The sequence below is a fragment of the Tiliqua scincoides genome, chromosome 3, assembly GCF_035046505.1.
Source record: "Tiliqua scincoides isolate rTilSci1 chromosome 3, rTilSci1.hap2, whole genome shotgun sequence".
In the NCBI taxonomy this organism is placed as follows: domain Eukaryota; kingdom Metazoa; phylum Chordata; class Lepidosauria; order Squamata; family Scincidae; genus Tiliqua; species Tiliqua scincoides.
The window spans coordinates 95,904,419-95,910,418 of record NC_089823.1 but is presented as its reverse complement, the minus strand read 5'-3'; positions in this window follow the sequence as shown (position 1 = coordinate 95,910,418).

The window sequence follows — 6,000 nt, the reverse complement described above, 5'->3', positions numbered from 1 at the left end:
TTCAGAAGATATATCAAACCATAGTGTGTTGAATAATAAGCAAGCCAACAAATTCGCATAGAGCAGTGGTTCTCACACATTTAGCACCGGGACTCGCTTTTTAGAATGAGAATCTGTCAGACCCAGCAGAGGTGATGTCATTACCAAAGTGACATCATCAAGTAGGAAAATTTTTAACAATCCTAGGCTTCAATCCTACCCACTCTTACCCAGGAATAAGCCCCAGGACTATCATTGTTAAAAACATATAGCCTGTTAAAAGTACAGGTCTGTAACATATCTCCAAATGTAGTCACATACCTGGTAGCATAAAGGCTAATATGTTAAAAATAAAATCTTGAAATGAATGGGGACCCACCTGAAATTGGCTTGCGACCCACCTAGTGGGTCCTGAGCCACAGTTTGAGAAACACTGGCATAGAGTATGCTCTCTGCTCCATTCCTCTTTCCCCTCACATGCCTGGCTAAATAGAACACTTCCTGATTTGATGTCTAAACTGAAAGTTGTGATTAAGCAAACCCAACAAACTATGATACTGCATCATGGTTTGATCCCAATTTGATACTTTAGTTTGTTTCCTATTTTGATTGATATAGGAAACTGAATTTAACAAGACAGGAACCTGACATTTAGCTGAGGCTATGGGAAGGGGAAGAAGAACAAATGCAGGTTTGGTTGTAGGGCAACCAACCATGGTTTGTTGTGTCATTTGAACTAGGACTATGGCAGTATACTGACCATGCCATCCTGATTCCCTGGAGGTGTGCTAGTTTTTAAGCTGCTTTTCTGTGCAGTATAGAAAAGAGGATAGAAACTGATTTTTTTAAAAACTTGTACCACTTTTGTAGAGCTGAGGTGCTTTGCAGTCCAATCCTATCCTGCTCTGGAATAGGCAGGCCAAGTGGTCTGCGCCATACCCAGCATAGGGTAGGAGGTGGCTGCTGCACAACTAAGAGTAAGGCAATTTATTTTTCTGAAAAAAGGAATGAAATAGAATTTCATACTTCAGGGGAAAGATTATACCATTCAGCTATGCACCAAGTGCTGTATTAAAATAGTGGCATGAAATAAATCTACCTTCAGCTGTTTTCTCACTTGAACAAAAGAAAATGAGCAAAAAAGAACTGTTACATACTTTTATCTTGACAGATTTGGGGTGATTTTTATCTTTGGGTATTTAAGAAAAATTATTGCCACATTGAAAGATGCTGTGTGTTTCAAAGCTCATATCAAGAGACAAAAAGTACTTGTTCCTGTGTTTCCTTAGAGAAAAGTGGGGTGGGGGAAATGTTTTGGAGAAAGTGAAAACACACTTTCACAATAGGATCTTTGTGCCTTTATCATAGTGGCAAATGTTCAGGAAGATATACAATTGCAGAGAGAGAGAGTGTGTGTGTATTGGGAAATTGTCTTCAATAAATCTGTAGTTATTGAATCATCAACGGATAGTAGTGTAAGGAATCTGTGCCAGCAATGATTAGAAAAGTGATCAAAAATAGTATTGCAGCATTTTTATATGATTCAGCCACACTTGGAACATTATGCAGGTTAAGTATCCCTTATCTGAAATACTTAGAACTAGAAGTTTTGGGGGTTTTTTGTTTTGGATTTTGGAGTATTTCCATATGCATATTGAGTGTTCTTGGGGGTGAGACCTAAGTCTGAATACAAAATTATGTTGTGGGTGTGCTTGCCTGAGGGAATCTGGGTGTGCACAAAAAAGATATTGCAGCTGAAGGGGACTGGGTGGAGGTTTTTTCCCTGAGGAATGCTGAATAAATTTGTGCATGTGGATTGTGACTGCAACCCCTCACATAAGGTGTGAAATTTTCTATTTGTGTCGGACCTCAAAAGGATTCAGATTTTGGAGCATTTTGGCTTAAGGATGCTCAACCTGTATGTGTTTCTGGTCACCACATCTCAAAAAAGATATCACAGGTTCAGAAAAAGTGCAGGAAAGGGCAACCAAAATGATAAGGAAGCTGAAGCCACTTTAATGAGGCTATACTATATCTCCAAAACTAGACATGATAGGGCAAAACAGATGCCATTTTTTGAATCAGCACCCCAAATATACCCAGGAATTGGTGTAACGTTTAAGGAAGCAAAATGTGTGTTGGCTTGTGTTACTAGTCAAGCTCCGCCCAGGGGCCTAGGATATTCTAATGTATTTAGGGATAATGTGTGCTGAACCAAGCAAGGTAGCTTTTTGAATGTGACCGATAGTAATTTTTTTCTATTATTATTAAGTTTATTTATATACTGCTGTTTGACACAAAGTAGTTCACCAAGTGGTTTATACAGGTTGGAACTCGGTATCCATGGAGGAGCCATTCCGGGACTCCTCGCAGCTACCAAAACCCATGGATAATTACGTCCGAGGGTAATTTCTCATAGATAATTATCGTATCCCAATAGGGCCTCCTGACATGACCAGAATCTTGCTCCAGTCACATTCAGAGCCATTCTGAGGCCTGTAGAGGTTGCAAGCAGCCTCTAAGGGCTCAGGAAGCCCCCTGGAGGCATCAGAAAGGCACTTCCTGTTTTCACAACCTTCTGATGTTTCTGGGGGCCTCAGAAAACCTCCTGGATGTGACTGGAAAAAAATTTCTGATGCATCCAGGTGGTCCTCTGTGGGCCTTCCTGCTGTAGGTTCAGAACCTGCGCTAGGTCAAATCTGCAGGTAACAAACCCGGTGACAAAAAGGACCAACTGTATAGCAAAATAAATTCTTCTTTGTCCCCAAGGGGCTTGCAATCTTAAAAAAAGTTGCAAAAGAGGCACCAGCAATAAGATGCCACATTGGTGTCAAGAGGAACAAAATGGATGTAGCATGAAAATGTTAAATGAAGGGAGGGACCTATTATCAAGTATTTGAAAAGAAAATAATTATTTTGGATTCAAAAAACTCTGAGCAGAAGATAAATAGCCACTAGTGATGTTCAGCAAATGCTTGATAATTAAGTAGGTAGGTTCTGTAGTAGTTTTCATGCTTCTGCAGGAGGTTTTACCAAACCTAGCAAAACAGCATTTTTTGTTTCAATGTGTTTTCTCATGTCTAAAACAGCACTTTGATGACCAGGTATCTTTTGGATCTAATGTGTTGTATGCAGATTGTTCAATGTGTAAATCAATTATTTGAATGACTAGTCAACAAGTGGCATGCTTTGAATGTAGCCACCATTACCTCAAGATTGTGTATATTTTATTTAGACAAGCATTCTTGCCTTTTGCTCTATAAACACACCTGCTTTTTTAATGTGCTCCATGGTGGTCTGGATTGTGTAGGTTGATTGAAGATATTGGCCTTTCCTGATCCTTCCACCTTATGGCTCACTTCACACATAATGACCAAGCCAAAATTTAACAATTTGTGGCCAAGCCTTGGGCATCTCCTTCTTCCTGCTTGTGTATGCTCCAGTTCAACTCTGACTTGTTTGAACATAATTCACTGTTAGATCTTAATTGGGCAAACTGGTTTGATCAAGCCTAGAAGAAATGAATGGAATCAGATTGTAGATTTGCTACAATGGGCCTATTATAGGAGCCTCTTGAACCTTAGAATAGGGATCATGTTTTTTACCATGATAGTGTTAAAACATAGTATTTTCCATAGGTCTAGTCTAGAACAGGGGTCTCCAAACTTTTCAGGGCAGGAGGTCTGGTCTAGAGGGTAGAGCCTCCATTAGCCCAAAGATAACATCAGAAGGTCGCCAGTTCGAGACCACAGGCAGCTCCCTGAACGGCAAGATCTTGAAACAGCTGACAAGCTGAGCCAAGTTATTCCATCTGCTCTGAGTGAAGAAGCGTCTTGGCTGCCCTCCATGTGAGAGATGAAGGAGCTGCTTGTCAGCCTGCATCGGAGGCACTGGAAGCCAGAAGTGAGATCAGACCAGGAAGATCCACCTGAAATGTTGTGTGGTTCTTGAAAGAGAGAATCGTCTATGATTGTAAAAATCCCTTGAGGGATTTAGAAATGCCTGCCTATGCAAATCGCCTTGAATAAAGTCAGAGGAGTAATCCGATGACCAGAAAGGCGGTATATAAATACCTAGTTATTACTTATTATTTTCAGTATGAAAGCCACGTCGTATATTTAACACATTTTTCCAGTTGAAAAAACAGTTTTATAAATGAATGAATGAAATTTAAATGAATGAATAAGGTTTACTTGGATCTTTTTTGTAATCGGCATGATCTGATTCAGAACAAAAGAGAATTACGAAGAAACAATTACGAAGAAACAATGCTGTGCTTAAACTGAAAAAATGATATATAATGGGTAAAAAATTTCAAACATTAGCAAGAAGAAATTAGCAATAAAAATATTTTAAGTTGCTACAGGCTGGATAAAATCTTGTGGGGCACTGGATGTTGCCATTTACTGATTTATTTCTATGTAAACCAGTCTGTGAATTACTCTGTTGAAATGCAGTATAAAAATACTGTTAATAATAAATTGAATTGATAGTTTTGTCTAAAAGGCAAATACATATATATTTATTTGCACTGCAGATTGGACCTTCAAAATCAGTCCTAGTGAATGTTTTTGTGCTGTGGGAGAAATAGGATCAGGTGCAGTTGACTTGGTATTTCCAATTAATAACACACTAGAATACTGCTGCTAATTAGCCAGTTAGTTGTTAAGTGGAAGCTAAAAAAGAAATCCTGTGTGGGTGTGTATTGGAACACTTTACAGATCAGCAGCCAGAAAAATATTTAGGTTAGGTTTTTTTTTCCTGCTGTTGTTACTCCATCTGTTTCCTTTTGATTGTGTGCAACCATAATAATTGTTGTCCTGAATGTCTTTTAGCTAGAAATTCTGAACGCATGAAATGAAGCACACTGTGTCTTGTATCACCACTGTTGTGCTTTTTCTCCAATGTGATGAACACTTCTGGAAACAAGAAGGTGTTCTGTAACAAATCTTGAAATTTCATTATCCATGTTTTAAACTTGACTAATCGTTAACCTGTGTGGAGACAGTTGACTCTTGCTGCTCTTGAGCGTTTCATCTATTTTCAGAGCTCACTACTAGACATGTAGGAAGCAGTACTACTGGTGTGCACCTGTAATGTTTTGCATATTGCAGCCCATCAACCTGCAGGGGTTCCAGGTGTGTGTTTAGGTGTATGGCAAATGTGTAGTGAGCAATAGATCTTATCCTACAGCCTACTTGCATTTCCTATCCTGTGGATCCTGCCCAGTGAAATACATAAATACCTTCTTGAGATTCTTGTAGTCACTGTGAAAAGTAGAAGTTAGTTTCTACACAGAGAAGACTTAAAGAGCTTGAAATAATATCTCTCTCAGTATCAACTCCTCATGTATCCCAGAGTGAAGGGGAAAACTAATTTCATGATTCTAGGTACAGAATTGTGTCAAGATTTTATAATTGTAGCGGGGTGTTGATGTAAAAAAAAAAAAGGCATGCTGAACTGAAAGATATCACCAATGAGGACTGAATTTGAATGCTTCTGCCATCTTAACTATAGTTAAAAGATATATTGAAATCCACATTAACCATGGTTAAAGCAGAAGAGAAAAGGAGTTGCAAAGAGGGAAGATTTTTCCTATTAGCTCTGGTTAACATGGGCTTGTACTGCCCATTCGCCCATCCTAGTTTAACCTTTACTTTTGTCTGTCCTGCTTTGTGTTGTGTTTTACCTGTTGTTGTCTATGGTTTTCTGAAAATTGAGTCTACGAGAAATGGAAGATTCTGTGAGAATACCAAACAGGAAGAGAGTCAGATACTAGAAGTGGGCCAAACTATATACATCAGCGGTTCCCAAATTGGTGGATTGCGAACCACCAGCCAGGGAAGTACTCTGCTATGGCCCCTTAAGGGGTGGGGGCAGGGAATGGCAGCAACACAATCCCCATGCTGATTGGGGGGGGGTTACTTGCCTACTGCAGCACTGGCCTCCAGGGGGGTGGGGAGTCCTACAGGACCCTCCACAGGCTCCCCAAGCCTCTGTAAAAAACACAGTCAGAAACCA